The sequence below is a fragment of the Callorhinus ursinus genome, unplaced genomic scaffold (genome assembly GCF_003265705.2).
Source record: "Callorhinus ursinus isolate GAN/ISIS: 27379988/994484 unplaced genomic scaffold, GSC_fseal_2.0 scaffold26, whole genome shotgun sequence".
Lineage (NCBI taxonomy): Eukaryota > Metazoa > Chordata > Mammalia > Carnivora > Otariidae > Callorhinus > Callorhinus ursinus.
The window spans coordinates 13,505,278-13,524,212 of record NW_027397088.1 but is presented as its reverse complement, the minus strand read 5'-3'; the positions used below and the strand labels follow the sequence as shown (position 1 = coordinate 13,524,212).

The 18,935-nt window shown below is 41.2% G+C and overlaps 1 protein-coding gene across 7 annotated transcripts in view; it reads right to left on the bottom strand.

Moving 5' to 3' along the window:
• Window positions 1-18,935, bottom strand: part of PHACTR1 (phosphatase and actin regulator 1) — a 554,233-nt gene that overhangs the window by 274,088 nt on the left and 261,210 nt on the right. Inside the window, exon 1 of one of the 7 annotated variants that reach the window (XM_073877588.1) lies at window positions 14,914-14,936. The exons of the other annotated variants lie outside the window; for them this stretch is intronic. The gene's annotated coding sequence lies outside the window, so the exon portion shown is untranslated. Of the gene's footprint in view, window positions 1-14,913; window positions 14,937-18,935 lie in introns of those variants that run through there. 7 annotated transcript variants of the gene reach the window in all.

Below are 18,935 nucleotides of genomic sequence, written 5' to 3'. Positions count from 1 at the left end.
GTGATGCTGTGTTAAATATTCATACGAATGGTTAAAAACAGTGCTTTCCTTTTTAAACCTTTGTTGCAGCAGCAGGCTGAACAAGAAGCACATTGTTCTAGGGGATCGATATTCCTTAGTGGGCTCTGCAAAGTTCAAAAATGTATGGTAACTTCACATTCTAGTCACACTGACAGGATCTCACATTTGAACCCTGCTTTCACTTCCATTATCCCTTTAATCCTCTCAAAAACCCTGCGAGATGGGGAGGCTCTTTCACTTTGTAGGAAAAGAAACAAGACAGACTTAAGGTTAACTGATGCATCCCTGGTCCCCCAGATTCAAACATGACTTTCTTGACCAACTCAGAGTCTTTCCTACTATCCATTTGTCACTGTGATGGCAGCCAAACTGCTTAAACTCTCAGCAATCTTTTACAACTTCTGATCTAAAAAGAAAAATGTATTCTACGCAGTGGGGAGGTAAGATCAAGGAATTTAAAAGGTTGCTTAAGTAATTTGCAAATATTATCATTTTGCATCTTGGTGGTGGTTTTCCATGACTGTTTGATGGACATGTTATTCACATGCATTCATAATGCATCACCCCTACTAGCATTGTGGATAATTTTGTAACCAAGGATCAAAGGGGAACCTCTGCTTCGATACTTCATTATGAATATTTAACATGGCATCCAGGCACTTTTCACACCCTTTTGCTATCCTCCCAAGGTAACTGGTGATCTGTGTGATGTGACTTTGTGGCACATAATAGTCTGAGATGATTTCTAGGTCATCTACAGCAATCAGGCCAGATGGAGACTATTTAATTTGTAATTGCTTATGACATTTCCTCCATATTTTAAGAAGCTGTGAAGGAAATGGTGCCCTTATTCCCCTTGTCTTTTGCCTCCCAAGATACACGGCAATGGAGCCCAAACCCTTTAATTTCCAATGTCCATTCCCCTCGATTACCTTAGTTGGCTGTCACATGGTATGCATAAGATTAGTGTTAGAGGTTGTGTCCCTGTTATCAGATAGGCTTGCTCTTTTTCATGGCCATAGGCTGAACAACCCTTTCATGAATGCCCCCTATGGGTCACAGCGGGGCCTCAGCAGGAGAATGAGTGGCTAGTCCAACCCAGTCCAGTTGCTGGAAAAATGTACACCTTCATAATGGGGACTGGTGTTGACACATCCATTTGAATGGGATTCTATGACAACTTATAGTTATCCTCAGGACTTTGGAATTCTGTTCTACAGTGGAAGAACCATTAACTCTTTCCTCTCATTCAGTCCCTAACCAGTCTTCACCCATTCAGTTGACTTTTTAATTTTAAAATTTCTACCTCTGCTGCTCCATTCCTATTGCTTCTACCAGCTCACCCCACATGGAGATTATTAGTGTTCTGCCCACCACATCTCCCTGAGCACTGCTGCTGAATGAGCTTTATTTGCTAAAGAACTATTTTTATCCCATCATTCCTCTGCTTGAAAAATCTCCCCTGCCTTATACAATCAAGTCCAAAACCTCCCTTCTAGAATTAGAAACTGTCTTAACCTCCCCCGATTTCACCTAGGCACCCTCAGATCTCATTATTTCCAAACAGAAGAATCAGTCCTCATCATTTTGCTTTTGCTCACACTTTGCTTCAGCCTAAAATGTCCTCTCCCCTGCTTTTTCCTTGACCTAATATTAACAAATCTTTCCAGGAGGAGCTCCAGTCCCATGTCTTTCCATGAAGCCTATCATTAACATTCTGGTCCACAATGCTGCTGTCTTCTCTGACCTAGTGCATATGTTGATATAACACATTTTGGAGCTGAATCAAATACTGTTCTGAATTGTTCTCCAATTGTTGAAATTGATGTCACTCTTCTGTAAAAAGGTCTTTCTTATTTCCCATTTACCTACAGAATAAAATCCAAATCTTTAGGATTCTGGATCCTTCTTAACCTATTCATAATGGATTATTGGCTGTGATCCTAACATTTCAAACTACATTCCTTTAAAAATCATATATACATATGTATTTTTTTCTGATTGTGAATATAGTACATTCTTATTGCAGGAAATGTATAGTGAGAGTCTTATATAAAGAAGTAGGAAAAATCTACTGCTCCAAGGCAGCCCCATTAGCATCTTGGGAGGTGTCCTTCAGGTGTGCTTTCTACCAAACCATGCATTTTCATTTGTCTTGGCCTTTCCTTATTTACTTTATACTTATTTACATTATTCCTCTTACACTATATTGTCCTACTAGGTCTTCTCACATGAGCATGACTCAAGAACTATCCAAATATCACCTCATCTGTGAAGCTGTCCTTAAATCCCATCCTCAAAGATAGGATTAATTCTCCTCCTCCACCCCAATCTTCCATTGGTTTCTAATATACTGGTGTCATGTACCTGGCATCATGTCCGCAGGTCATGGAAGCACGATGCTTGCCCATCCATTACCCCAACAAGACTGGGAACTCTCTGATGGCAAGGAGTATTTTATCTATCCTTGTATCTTTAGCACACTTGACTGCACAGAGCTGGCATTTAAAAGAATGCTAAGTGAATAATGAATGTATCCATATTACTTATGGCTTCTCATCTGGTGAGCTGATGACTGAAACCATATTTATTTATTTTTAAGCCCCACAGGAATAAGCACATAATACTCCATGAATATGTTTGATTTTACCTATGTTTCCAGAACATCATATCTTTTATGATAAAAATATTGCCCAATTAGGAATGAAAGGTCTAGATCTAGAAAATCCAATATGAGGCAGAGCAAGATGGCGGAGGAGTAGGAGACCTGGATTTCGTCTGGTCCCAGGAATTCAGCTGAATAGGGATCAAACCATTCTGAACACCTACGAATTCAACAGGAGATCAAAGAGGAGAGTAGCAACAACTCTCTGAACAGAGAAGCGACCACTTTCTGGAAGGTAGGACGTGCGGAGAAGTGAATCGGAGGCGATATTCGGGAGGATAGACGGCGGGGGAGGGGGCCTCCGTCGGCCGCTTCTGGCAAGTGATAGAGCCGCGGAGCACAAAATCGGACCTTTTAGAAGTCAGCTCCGCTGAGGGATGTCGCTGCAGTGGCTAAGCGGGGGGTGGAACCCTCGCGGGACAGTGTGGTCTCAGGACCCTCGGGGTCACAGAAAGACCGGGGGTGCCTGAGTGCAGCAGAGCTCCCAGGTATCGGAGCGGGGAAGCCGGCTGCAGAGACAGAGCCGAGGCTTGGGTTCTCAGCTCGGGGTGGCCATAAACTGTGATCTGCGGCCCAGTCGGGCCATTGCTCCTCCAGCAGGGACCCAACAAGCAGCAGAGCCGGGGAGACTCCCCTACCTTCCCCAGGAGGAAGGGCGCGGGAGCGCACCGCCGGGATCTGCTGGGTTTGTAGACTCCACACGGGGTCGGGGGCCAGAGATAGAAACGCTCGGTCACAGACCAGGTGAGCGCGGAGTGCGGCCCGAGACCGGGGACACGGGAGTGATTGCTTTTCTCTGGGGGCGCACTAAGGAGCGGGGCCCCAAGTTCTCGGCTCCTCCGGGTGGGGATTAGGAGGCCACCATTTTCACCCTGGTCCTCCAAAGCTGTACTGGACCTTGCAGGGAACAAAAGCTCCTGAGAGCAAACCCAAGCAGCTTGCTTAGCCCAGACGGACAAGGGCGGGCCAATTCCGCCTCCGGCAAAGACATTTGGAAACCACGGCAACAGGCCCCTCCCCCAGAAGATCAGCACGAACAACCAGCAAGCCAAGACCAAGTTTACCGATCAAGGAGAACGGGAGAACTCCAGTGCTAGGGGAATACTGCACATAGAATTCATGACTTTTTTTTTTTTTACCATGATTCATTAGTTTTTTTCAAAGTTAATTTTTTTAACTGTTATCTTTTTTCTTTCTCCCTTTTTCAACCAACATCTTATCAGTCCCTTTTTTAAAAAAAACATTTTTTTATTTTTCATTTTTAGAGTCATATTTTACCCTTAATAGTAGTTACCCTTATTTTTGGCATATATATATACACATACATACATACATATATATATATATATAAGTTGTTTTCTCTTTAAAATTTTGAGATACAGTTTCTTCTAACAGATCAAAATATACCCTAAATAACTACTGTATGGCTTCGTTCTAGTCTCCTGACTGATCACATTCTCTCCCTTTATTTTCTTTTTTTTTAAATCTTCTTCTTTCTTTTTTCAAACAACTTCTTATCAATTCCTTTTATAAAATCTTTTATAATTTTCATCTTTACAGTCATCTTCCATCCCTTCATTGTATCAACCCTTATTTTGTACATATATAAGTCTTTCTTCCTTTAAAATTTTAGGAGGCACTTTTTTCTAACAGACCAAAATACGCCCAAAATCTAGTGTGTGGCACTGATCTATGCACTAGCCTGATCATATTTGATCATATTCTGTTTTTTTTTGTATTGTTCTGTTTTTGTTTTTATCTTTTTTTTTTCTTTCTTTTCTCTTTCTTTTTTCTTTCTTTCCCTTTCTTTTCCCCTGGTTTCAGGTCTTTTCTGATTTGTATAGAGTATATTTGCTGGGGATGTTGTTAACCTGTTAGCATTTTGTTCTCTCATTCATCTGTTCTCCTCTGGACAAAATGACAAGATGAAAAAAATCACCTCAGCAAAAAGAACAAGAGGTAGTACCGTCAGCCAGGGACCTACTCAATATGGACATTAGTACGATGTCGGACCAAGAGTTCAGAATCATGACTTTAAAGATACCAGCTGGGCTTGAAAAAAGCGTGGAACTTATTAGAGAAACCTTTCGGGAGAAATAAAAGAACTAAAATCTAACCAAGTCGAAATCAAAAAGGCTATTAATGAGGTGCAATCAAAAATGGGGACACTAACTGCTAGGATAAATGAGGCAGAAGAGAGAATCAGCGATATAGAAGAACAAATGATGGAAAATAAAGAGGCTGAGAAAAAGAGACAGAAACAACAACAGGATCACGAGGGCAGAATTCGAGAGATAAGCGATACGATAAGACGAAACAACATTAGAATAATTGGGATCCCAGAAGAAGAAGAAAGAGAGGGGCAGAAGGTATATTGGAGCAAATAATAGCACAGAACTTCCCTAATGTGAGGGAGGAAACAGTCATCAAAATCCAGGAAGCACAGAGAACCCCTCTCAAAATCAATAAAAATAGGTCAACACCCCGACATCTAATAGTAAAACTTACAAGTCTCAGAGACAAAGAGAAAATCTTGAAAGCAGCTCGGGAGAAGAGATATGTAACCTACAATGGTAGAAACATTAGACTGGCAACAGACCTATCCACAGAGACCTGGCAGGCCAGAAAGGACTGGCAAGATAGCTTCAGAGCACTAAACGAGAAAAATATGCAGCCAAGAATACTATATCCAGCTAGGCTGTCATTGAAAATTGAAGGAGAGATAAAAAGCTTCCAGGACAAACAAAAACTAAAGGAATTTGCAAACACGAAACCAGCCCTCCAAGAAATATTGAAAGGGGTCCTCTAAGGAAAGACAGAGCCTAAAAGCAGCACAGATCAGAAAGGAACACAGACAATATACAGTCACAGTCACCTTACAGGCAATACAATGGCACTAAATTCATACCTTTCAATAGTTACCCTGAATGTAAACGGGCTAAACGCCCCAATCAAAAGACACAGGCTATCAGATTGGATTAAAAAACAAGACCCATCAATATGCTGTCTGCAAGAGACTCATTTTAGACCCAAAGACACCCCCAGATTGAAAGCGAGGGGGTGGAAAACCATTTACCATGCTAATGGACACCAAAAGAAAGCTGGGGTGGCAATCCTTATATCAGACAAATTAGATTTTAAAACAAAGACTGTAATAAGAGGTGAAGAAGGACACTATATCCTACTTAAAGGGTCTATCCAACAAGAAGATCTAACAATTGTAAATATCTATGCCCCTAACATGGGAGCAGCCAATTTTATAAGGCAATTAATAACCAAAGCAAAGAAACACATTGACAACAATACAATAATAGTGGGGGACTTTGATACCCCCCTGACTGAAATGGACAGATCATCTAAGCAAAAGATCAACAAGGAAATAAAGCCTTTAAATGACACACTGGACCAAATGGACTTCACAGACATATTCAGAACATTCCATCCCAAAGCAACAGAATACACATTCTTCTCTAGTCCCCACGGAACATTCTCCAGAATTGATCACATCCTAGGTCAAAAATCAGGTCTCAACTGCTACCAAAAGACTGGGATTATTCCCTGCATATTTTCAGACCACAATGCTTTGAAACTAGAACTAAATCACAAGAGGAAAGTCGGAAAGAACTCAAATACATGGAGGCTAAAGAGCATCCTACTAAAGAATGAATGGGTCAACCAGGAAATTAAAGAAGAATTAAAAAAATTCATGGAAACCAATGGGAATGAAAACACAACCGTTCAAAATCTTTGGGATACAGCAAAGGCAGTCCTAAGAGGAATGTATATAGCAATACAAGCCTTTCTCAAGAAACAAGAAAGGTCTCAAATACACAACCTAACCCTACACCTAAAGGAGCTGGAGAAAGAACAGCAAATAAAGCCTAAACCCAGCAGGAGAAGAGAAATACTAAAGATCAGAGCAGAAATCAATGAACTAGAAACCAAAAGAACAGTAGAACAGATCAACGAAACTAGGAGCTGGTTCCTTGAGAGAATTAACAAGATTGATAAACCCCTGGCCAGACTTATCAAAAAGAAAAGAGAAATGACCCAAATCAACAAAATCATGAATGAAAGAGGAGCAATCACAACCAACACCAAAGAAATACAAACAATTATAAGAACATATTATGAGCAACTCTATGCCAGCAAATTAGATAACCTGGAAGAAATGGGTGCATTCCTAGAGATGTATCAACTACCAAAAGTGAACCAGGAAGAAATAGAAAACCTGAACAGACCTATAACCACTAAGGAAATTGAAGCAGTCATCAAAAATCTCCCAACACACAAAAGCCCAGGGCCAGATGGCTTCCCAGGGGAATTCTATCAGACATTTAAAAAAGAATTAATAGCTATTCTCCTGAAACTGTTCCAAAAAATAGAAATGGAAGGAAAGCTTCCAAACTCATTTTATGAGGCCACCATTACCTTGATCCCAAAACCAAAGACCCTGTCAAAAAGGAGAATTACAGACCAATATCCTTGATGAACATGGATGCAAAAATTCTCACCAAAATACTAGCCAGTAGGATCCAACAGTACATTAAAAGGATTATTCACCACGACCAAGTGGAATTTATCCCTGGGCTGCAAGGCTGGTTCAACATCCTCAAATCAATCAACGTGATACAATACATTAACAAAAGGAAGAACAAGAGTCATATGATCCTCTCAAAAGATGCAGAAAAAGCATTTGACAAAGTGCAGCATCCTTTCTTGATCAAAACTCTTCAGAGTATAGGAATAGAGGGTACATACCTCAATATCATAAAAGCCATCTATGAAAAACCTACAGTGAATATCATTCTCAACGGGGAAAAGCTGAGAACTTTCCCCCTAAGGTCAGGAACGCGGCAGGGATGTCCCCTCTCACCACTGCTATTCAACATAGTATTAGAAGTCCTAGCCACAGCAATCAGCCAACAAAAAGAAATCAAAGGCATCCAAATAGGCAAAGAGGAAGTCACACTCTCACTCTTTGCAGATGATATGATACTGTATATGGAAAACCCAAAAGACTCCACCCCAAAACTGCTAGAACTCATACAGGAATTCAGTAAAGTAACAGGATATAAAATCAATGCACAGAAAATCAGTGGCATTCCTATACACCAACAACAAGATAGAAGAGAGACAAATCAAGGAGTTGATCCCATTTACAATTGCACCCAAAACCATAAGATACCTAGGAATAAATTTAACGAAAGAGGCAAAGGATCTGTACTCAGAAAACTATAAAAATACTCATGAAAGAAATTGAAGACGACACAAAGAAAAGGTTCCATGCTCATGGATTGGGAGAACCAACATTGTGAAGATGTCAATGCTACCTAGAGCAATCTACACATTCAATGCAATCCCCATCAAAATACCATCCACTTTTTTCAAAGAAATGGAACAAATAATCCTAAAATTTGTATGGAACCAGAAGAGACCCCGAATAGCCAGAGGAATATTGAAAAAGAAAAGCAAAGCTGGCGGCATCACAATTCCAGACTTCCAGCTCTATTACAAAGCTGTCATCATCAAGACAGTATGGTACTGGCACAAAAACAGACACATAGATCAATGGAACAGAATCGAGAGCCCAGAAATGGACCCTCAACTCTATGGTCAACTCATCTTTGACAAAGCAGGAAAGAATGTCCAATGGCAAAAAAAGTCTCTTCAACAAATAGTGTTCGGAAAATTGGACAGCCACATGCAGAAGAATGAAACTGGACCATTTCCTTACACCACACACAAAAATAGACTCCAAATGGTTGAAAGACCTAAACGTGAGACAGGAGTCCATCAAAATCCTAAAGGAGAACACAGGTAGCAACCTCTTTGACCTCAGCCATAGCAACTTCTTCCTAGAAACATTGCCAAAGGCAAGGGAAGCAAGGGCAAAAATGAACTATTGGGATTTCATCAAGATAAAAAGCTTCTGCACAGCAAAAGAAACAGTCCACAAAACCAAAAGACAACCAACAGAATGGGAGAAAATATTTGCAAATGACATATCAGATAAAGGGCTAGTATCCAAAATCTATAAAGAACTTATCAAACTCAACACCCAAAGAACAAATAATCCAATCTAGAAATGGGCAGAAGACATGAACAGACATTTTTCCAAAGAAGACATCCAAATGGCCAACAGACACATGAAAAAGTGCTCAACTTTGCTCGGCATCAGGGAAATCCAAATCAAAACCTCAATGAGATACCACCTCACACCAGTCAGAATGGCTAAAATTAACAAGTCAGGAAATGACAGATGTTGGAGGGGATGCGGAGAAAGGGGAACCCTCCTACACTGTTGGTGGGAATGCAAGTTGGTGCAACCACTCTGGAAAACTGTATGGAGGTTCCTCAAACAGTTGAAAATAGAGCTACCCTACGATCCAGTAATTGCACTACTGGGTATTTACCCCAAAGATACAAATGTAGGGATCCGAAGGGGTACGTGCACCCCAATGTTTATAGCAGCAATGTCCACAACAGCCAAACTTTGGAAAGAGCCAAGATGTCCGTCGACAGATGAATGGATAAAGAAGGAGTGGTATATATACACAGTGGAATATTATGCAGCCATCAAAAGGAATGAGATCTTGCCATTTGCGACGACGTGGATGGAACTGGAGGGTGTAATGCTGAGTGAAATAAGTCAATCAGAGAAAGACATGTATCATGTGACCTCACTGATATGAGGAATTCTTAAACTCAGGAAACAAACTGAGGGTTGCTGGAGTGGTGGGGGGTGGGAGGGATGGAGTGGCTGGGTGATAGACATTGGGGAGGGTATGTGCTATGGTGAGCGCTGTGAATTGTGTAAGACTGTTGAAGCACAGATCTGTACCTCTGAAACAAATAATGCAACATATGTTAAGAAAAAAGAAAAAGAAGAAGATAGCAGGAGGGGAAGAATGAAGGGGAGTAAGTCAGAGGGGGAGACGAACCATGAGAGACGATGGACTCTGAAAAACAAACTGACGGTTCTAGAGGGGAGGAGGGTGGGGGGATGGGTTAGCCTGGTGATGGGTATTAAAGGGCACATTCTGCATGGAGCACTGGGTGTTATGCACAAACAATGAATCATGGAACACTACACCAAAAACTAATGATGTAATATATGGTGATTAACATAACAATAAAAATTTAAAAAACTAATGATGTACTGTATGGTGATTAACATAACAATAAAAATTTTAAAAAAGGAAGCATTTGAAAAATGCACATAAAAAAAATCCAATATCCAGTTCCTCAGTATACCAATGTACACATCATTGTGAATGAAATTCCAGGAATATCCATGCAGACATCACCCAGATTAAGATAAGCCCTCACTGATGCTCCCTCCCAATCACTAACCACATCCTCCTTCCCAGTTCAGGGTAACTAAGTTGTTTCTTACAGTATAATTTAATTGTGCATGTTTTTGAACTTTACACGGATTGAATCATACAGTATGTATTCGAGCTTCTTTCTCTCAATAATGTTTGTGGGATTTATCTATATTACTGTAGTTTGCTACTTTTACTGCTATGTAGTATACCATTATGATTATAATTTATCCATTCTATTCTTGGTGGACATTGGGTTGTTTCTAGGTTTTAGCTTTTATGAAAAATGCTATTACCCTTATATAAATACGTACATATACACATTGATATGTACAAAAATATTTAGAAATTTGTCTTAGCTAATATTCTATAAATGAAAGCTATAACCTGGTTAGTGTCTAGGAAATGACAAAATAAAATTGAAACTTTTCTTTTCTGGAACTCCAGAAGGACAGCTTAAAAGTAAGCAATGATATAAGTTTCTAAGGGCAGAATTTTAGTGTACACACACACACACACACACACACACACACATATACACCCAAGTTAATAACACTTTTCATAAAGAAAAATTTTCATAAATATATATACGTAAATAATTTAATTTGCAGTACTTTACAATCTTCTGATGAAGCAGCATGTTCAGTGTAAATAGCAGCCACAAATAAGTACAAGTGAACTTGGTTTTTCATTGGAATGAAAATTAAGGGAGTCACTTACTAGAATATAGGAGGTCCTACTCTATCCACTCTGAATTTAATTTTTAAATTTTTTAATTTTTTTAAAGATCTTATTTATTTATTTGGCAGAGAGAGACACAGCGAGAGAGGGAACACAAGCAGGGCGAGTGGGAGAGGGGGAAGCAGGCTTCCCAGATGCGGGGCTCAATCCCAGGACCCTGGGATCATGACCCAAGCCGAAGGCAGACACTTAACGACTGAGCCACCCAGGAGCCCCTATCCACTCTGAATTTTAAACCTACATCTGCTGCTTTGAGCCCATGAAGTCAGATATCTAGTCTCTGCAGGTTAATGTCTCATTTGGAGATAAGACCTCAGGCTTAAATTATTGCCTGTAGAGGAGATCTGAGCCATAGGAAAATTTGGATTATTGAGACAATTTATGGTACATCAGGTGTGAATTAGAGAAATTAAGAGTATTTTTCAAAGTGCTTCTTAAAATATCATCTTAGAACAATGGTAATACTGAAAACCCCATGTTCTATTAATGAAAATTCAAAATAGGTGGTTTCAGTTAGATGAAATTTCAGTCGTATACACCAGTGGAATACTGTGGTTTAGATGATGTTAACTTAAGGGACAACCTGGCTTTTGTTAAGTATAAAACTTATAAATCAGAAGTTTTAAGCCCAAAGTGACTATTCTAGTTATACACCCTTGGTCAAATTCTGTTCTTACATTTCCATGAATGTGCTATAAAAATCTACACAGGCTTTCTATTTATTAAGCACATGTTCCAAAGCCATCATCAGTGGATATTCCAGTATTATCGACCCAGAATTGGAAGTTTTGCTGCTTCCTTACGAAACAAGCTACTTAGTGGTGTAAGCAACATTACCTTATTCTTTCCCTGGCAATAATACAAAAATATTTAGGAATTAATGTTAGCTAATATTCTATAAGTAAAAGATATAACCTGGTTAGTGTCTATAAATCATGTTGAAAGATACCCTTTTGGGGAACACCAGAGGGGGTAGCTTAGAAGTGAGCAATGATGTACGTTCTTGAGGTTAGACCTGTCCATTTACATTCAATCCTGATGTGGCATGTTTCCAGAATCTGCCTTCTTCTCTCCATTACCATCATGCCTGTCCTTTTGGCTTTCCCAACCCAACCTAGACTCAATTTTTAGGTGTTAACTTTTTTTTTTTTAACATTTAGTTATTTATTTGAGGGTGGGGGCAGAGGGAAAGGGAGAGAGAGAACATCAAGCAGACTCCACGTCCAGCACAGAGCCTGATGCAGGGCTCGATCTCACAACCCTGAGAGCACGATCTGAGCCGAAATCAAGCGTTGGACACCCAACCAACTACACCACCCAGGTGCTAGGGGTCTTAGCTTTAATGATAAAAGAAGACATTTAAAAACCCTCTCTTTTACATTGAATGTCGCATTACCAATTACATAGTTATTGTGAATATACACTCATTAATTGTAGTTAGGAAGATCATCTTTTGAGGGTCAGGGACTGGATCCACTGGACAGATAAGAAAGTAGAGACTCTAACAGTGATAGACACTGGACTTTGGACCCATGTTGGCTGATTTCAAGTCTAGTGTTTTTTTATGTAGGTAAACTGTCTCTTGAGAGCCAACCTAGAAAGGGAGGTTTAGGTAGGTTAATCTTTATAATGAGTAACTAACTGACAAGCAGTAGAAAGGTCATCATTCATGTCTCAGGGGAATGAACAAAAAAAATGGATTTAAGCAGTAGCTGGTGAAAGTTGGGTTGGGGAATTGGAACTTGGGCAGTTCCAGGCAGAATATCAGGTGTGTGGTGTTGCAAAAGTAGCAGGTGTGCGGCAAGCAGAGGCCAGTTTATTCAGGGGAACTCACACTGGGGAAGCCACATCCCTATTAAGAATATTCTTAATAGGGCTGTGGGGACCTGCCAGTTAGGGGAAATGCGAAACTCACGGTTTATCTCAGTTCCAGTTCTGGGATTTCTGGTCAATAGGCAACCATTTAATCTCTTCCCAAAGACAACCAAGAAGAAAGGCTTCCCGGGATTTGGAAAGAAAAGATGCAGGAAAGTAGATTCTGGGAATACAAACAATGTGACAGGGTTCAAGTAACTGGCATCTTATTTTGGCCTGAAGAAGACCCTGGGAATAAACATGAAAGATTTTATATATATATATATATATATATATATATATATATATGAAGTGTTGGATGCCCAACCAACTACACCATTTTATATATATATATATATATATGTATATATATGTATGTATATATATGTGTGTGTGTGTGTGTATATATATGTATGTGTGTATATATATATGTAAGTCAAGATAAGCTGAGGTCCACAATTCAGCTACCTGGTACAACTATCCACTTACATATGGTTTGTACCTTGAAGAGTCCTTGCCCTGCCATTCAGGAACTTTCCGGTTCAATCAGCTCACTGGCCATGAGGTGCCCTCGTGAGGGCTGGGAATGAACATAGGTCAAGACAGTGATCCTGTGGTCACATTCTCAACTGGAAAACTCCTAATCCTTTAACTAGGGTGAACATATGTAGAAGTTAAATAAAATGTAAAGAAAAGTGCCTATATTTGTGGATGCTCTGTGGACTTTTTCCTATATAACCAGAAATCTTTCCAACATGAGTTTTTCTCAGATGGCTCACATTCTAACAGAAGAAAGAAGGGGCACATATCCTATTTCTTTCAGCCTAAAGGTTTTCTTCCTATTCGCGGTAGGACCTAGGAAGTGCCACGGCACACAATCACAATAAGACACTTGGCTGAGGGCATCTGGGTGGCACAATCCATTAAGCTACTGACTCTTGACTTTGGCTCAGGTCATGGTCTCAGGGTCATGGGATTGAGCCCCACGTTGGGCTCTGCTATGAGCACAGAGTCTGCTTGAGGTGCCCTCTCCCTCTGCCCCTCCTGCTCACGCGTGTTCTTTCTCTCTAAAAATAAATAAATCTTTAAGAAAAAAGAAGACACTTGGCTAATGTGAGTTAACATCCGTTTGCTTTGTGAGAGAGGCAGAGATGCGGAAGAGTTTTTACGGGATGGTCTTCAGCCTCTCTTGGATTACTTTTCTGCAGTATGCCTTATATTGTTACATTCACAGAACCTGCTCTGAAAAATTGCAACCTGGTAATTCCAAAATTAGCCACATTAGCCCATCAAAAAGGCCGGTATTCACACCGTCTTCCAAATGTAGCTGATGCAGGAAGAGAAACCAAAGGCAATCTTGCCTGGGCAAGCCTGTGGCGGGCTGCACGCCCAAGGACTTCTGATGTTTGCCGAACATTCCCGCCAGTAAACTTGGGGGGAAGTTGGCCCGGTTTATGTCAGAGCGAATGGAAGCACATCCCCAAACATCTGTGTAACCTGCACCCAGCCCCCAAATGGGAGGAAGAGTAGGCAGAACTATGAATATTGATGCACAAGTTTAATTATGTAGAAAATGTGTAGGCAGACTCAGTTCTACAAGGGAATTTCTGAAAAGTTAAAATAAGATGAAGGAACAAGTTTATAAAGGCATATAAATAACAGCAAGGCTCTCTCTCCCCCGGCTGTCTTTATCTTTGGTCTGCACCCTATGTCTCTAGGAAACGGCAAAAAGAATTTGTCTAAGGATTAGGAGATTGAGTCTCAAATCCACAGTTTTCACAGACATGCAGTGGGCAGCTTTTAAAAACCTGCCCACTTTAACCCACTCGCCTCACCACAACCGCACAGAGAAGTCGTTCTATTTGTGACTCAGAAATGTGACTGCAAACGCACCACAATGCCGCCCCCTAACTCGTCCATGCATTCAATCCAATGCTTTTTGGGTGCTACTAAGGAAGGACAAGGCACCATGTCCCGTAGCCCCAGGCGAGCTCATTCCCTTGAAGACTTTACGGTGTAAGATGGTAAAGACAATTAGAATAACAGCAATGCAAAGAATGCCAATGAGCAGCATCATAAGAAAGACCAAACCAAGTGTTACTAGAGTATGGCGCTTCCGGTTTAGAGGGTCAGCACGTGATCCTGGGGCAGGTCACACCCAGACCTGGACAGGCAGCCATGGGGAAGAGAGCAAAGGAATATTCTAAGCAAGGAGCAAAGCATGAGAACAAGCAGAGAGGTCACCAGGCACAAAGCACTGCCTGCTGCTCCACGTGGCGCATGACGCACTCCTACGGAACTCACCTGATGTGCCTGGCCCAGGGTTGGGGAAGGGGGAAGGGGGAAGGCGGATGGGATTATGAATCCTTCTCTCAACTTGGTCACTTAAAGGCCACTGTGGGATGGGTGTGCTGGAGCAAAAAGAGTGAAAGATGCAGAATAATAAACTTTTTCAGTATTTGTCATCTGTCGTGTATGCGTGCGCGTGTGCGCACACACACACACACACACGGTGATTTTTTTCTGCAAGTTTTTTGAATCACCAGGGTTCCACACCGTTCAATGAAACTTTGTTGAGGACTTGGACTTTTCCCACCTTCCTTCTGCTACAACACAAAACCACCCTCTATAATTTGATCATGATGTCATGATGATGTTATTATTTTACCAGCAGTGAGGTTAAACATTTCTATATATCGTGAGGAGAATTCTGTCTCTCTACTGTGGCTGAGAAGTCTGGCTGACTGCGAAAGTGACTTCATTCCTATGCAGACATAAAGGAACCATTTGGAGAACAGAGTCGTCCTGGGAATGAGAAGCAAGTTGTGTGTGTGTGTGTGTGTGTGTGTGTGTGTTTAAAGATTTTATTTATTTAAGAGAGAGAATGAGAGAGAGCATGAGAGGGAAGAGGGTCAGAGGGAGAAGCAGACTCCCTGCTGAGCAGGGAGCCCGATGTGGGACTCGATCCCGGGACTCCAGGATCATGACCGGAGCCGGAGGCAGTCGCTTAACCAACTGAGCCACCCAGGCGTCCTGTGTGTGTTTTAAGATTTATTTATTTTAGAGAGAGAGAGAGTGTGTGTGCACAAGCAGGGGGAGGGGTAGAAAGAGAGAGGGAGAGAATCCCAAGCAGACTCCCACTGAGCGGGGAGCCCCAGACGGGGCTTGATCCCACCACCCTGAGATCATGACCTGAGCTGAAATCAAGAGTCAGATGTTTCTGAGGTTCAGAGTGTTAAATAACAACTACATTGGAGAAAATCAGGCAAAGAGAAGCTGACAGAAGCAGGACAGAGGACACAGAAATATTTCTTTAAAAAAAAAAAACAAACCACTAAGTGGTCTATGGTATGCTGCTCAAAGCGGAGACCAACTACAGACCAGGTCCAGAAAAAGACGATCTCTGGGCAAACACCCCCTTTCTCCATTAATGACATGCTCACTCAACGTCTGTCCTTACAGAACGGTAAATGATTTTGTCCTCCGTGTTAAACAAATAACCACAGTGCAAACCCTTGCAAACCTTACCTGACTGGGGGATAAAAGTGTTTTGCTTTTATCATTGTAAAACCAAAGGCAACTTCACAACTTTTGGGGGGGGGCTATGTGTGAAGCTATTACATTTGACATAAGGTAAAAGAAATGAATCCTTGAGAGTGGTCCTTTCAAATCAGGGGTTTTCTTGTTTAAATGAACTTCTTGTTTTGAGAGGAAGAGAGAGGGGGAGCGGGAGAGGGAGGGAGGGAAGGAGGGGGGGGGGAGAGGAGGGGGAAGGACTATACAGCCATGTGATGAGGTAGAAAGAGCACCGGATACTTGAATCCATAAGCTCTCCAGCCCTGGTGGACAAGTGGCCGAACCTTTCAAGGTCTTATTTTTTTTTTCCTTAAGTCAAATAACAGGGTTAATTTAGATGCTCTGGAAAGTCTGTTCTTATTCTAAGATGCTAAGTTGCATGTAAGTCAAATCTTATTTTATATTCACCTAAGGAGTTTCACTTTTTACTAGTTTGACGGTTTCCTAAAAGAGTTACACCTATACTTGGCTTTATTAGACTCTTCAATATGCCATTAGCATGCCACCTCTCAAAAGAAATGTAAAAGTCAGCAATCCTGCTCTCTTGTCTTGAAGCACAAAATGATTGAAGTTTAGAGCTCCTTGGTCAGCTGCCTCCTTCCTCTTCCATCACCTCTTTCCCTACTGATTGACACTAAAGCCTCTTCTATAGTTCATAGATCTTGGCAAGTTGGGTTCTCAGAAATAAAATTCAGAGGGGGAAATGAACTTAATTATCCCGTTCCTCCCACCCCACTTATTTCTAAGAGCATCTCTGAATGCCAAAGCCTTTCAAGGAGCAATGGATGATGATAGAACCCACTGGCCCATTTTACACATCACACTGGCTACGCATGAAAGGAAAGATCCAAACCCGTAAGGGAAGGCTCCTAGCCAAACTGAACCTTCTATACCAGCAATTGAAGATGAACTCTTTGTTAGTTAAAATGTCATAATGCTATGACATTTTAATGTCCTTTGCCTGAAGAACAGGTCGTGAGAGAAAATTGCATTAGATTTTTGCAGAGGGGTGTTTTTAGAGTGTTTCTATGTAAATAACAGAGACCATCCATAATTTACTAACATACTGGTCAAGATTTCACTCTGGTCAGGATTTCTGTAAACCCTTCTCCAACACTGAGCTACAAATTTATTGTGTTTCCTATACCCACCACAAAGGTAGCCTGGATACGCTGCTAAACACCGCTGACCAATGCTCTGTCATCTCTGGAACCTTTGTGGCACATTTAAAAGAAACCAAAACATCAGACCACCGCTCTCTCATTTCCTAATTGACCATTCATTTCCCTTCCTTCCCTGCCTCTCTCACACACATTTTAGCAGATGCAGTCAGCACCCCGCCCGTATCCCACTGGTACTCACTTCCATAATTAGAAGGCTTACAGGGAATGCCTGCAACTCTGTACAGAGGGCTTTTTTTTTTTTCCTGATTGTAGGAGTAAAGGAGAGAGAAGTACTTGAGAGGCAATGCCCCGCCAAAGCAGCATTCAACCCATGATGGAGAAGGAGCATGTGAATAAATAAATACCTAGTTTCTGCACCCCCAAATTGGAATAACATGGAGGCTCACTGCATAGAGTGGTGACTAGCTTGATAATGCTCTCTTGATCGCCTTCCTTCTCTTTTCCTGTCTTATCTCCCCAAACCTCTGCCAGTATTTCCTGAGTGTACCTCCCAAATAAGCTACTTACACACAAAATCATATCTATCCCTGGGTCAGCTTCTTGGAAACCCCAAATCAAGATCCAACACATAGTTCCCATAGCCACTAAATGTTCTGAGCTTGTAAGATATTGGAGCTAAAAGGCACCTCACAGTCCTGTAACACAACCCTGGCTGGCTTGAACTTCATGAGGAAACATGGGAGATCCAGATAGGCTGAGCCCCAGGTCACATAAGCAGTTCATGGTGGAGAGCAGGGCCCCTGAGTCTCTGGGACTCTATTCTGTGAGACTAAATCTGGTTAACCACCTAGAACATTTTTTAATGACAACACTACTTTTCGCAGAAGTCAGCCAGGGGGTTCAAACTAAAGGATAAAGAAAGTTCATATTGGTAGGCTGAGTGTAAGACAACAAAAAATGAAGAGGGTGATCTATTCTATGAAGGTGACAGGAGTTACCAGAGAAAGGTATTATTGTCATTGGTCAAAGAGAGACAAGAATATACAGGAGAATTCTGCATAAGAGCCAAGGGAACATTCCATCCTCTCCCAACTCCCAAACTCCTATGAATATGTAATATTTGAATGTATATTAAAAATGCATATATATCTCTATATATCCTATATAGGTATCCTATCTACCTATGTATCTATCTCTACGCCCTATATATAGGATAAGGTCTCCCACCTTTGGAGGAACAGCCCCTCAGAGCCCTGAACCCTTTAATAACAACAACTAAGTCTCTTTCTCCATATTGTGCCTTCAGTCAGCAGATTCAAGGCTGCCTCATGGCCTCTGGGTTTGCTCTTCATCTTCTGTTGTAATTTGGGGCCTTGACTTTGACAATTTACAGCTGTTGTTGTAGGAGGTAAACCTAGAGGAAAATAGACACCACAGAACCTTTAAAAAAGACGACACTGGCCTATTTAAACAATGCTTCACGCAGCACATATTTGCCTTAAGTGACATTGCAGAAGAGAAAGGATGTCTCAAAACAGTTTTTGAGCAGTATAAGTATTATTCGACGTGTGTGTGTGTTCTCATTTGTCCAAACTTCCACATTCTTTCGGTGTGAGATCTCTCTGA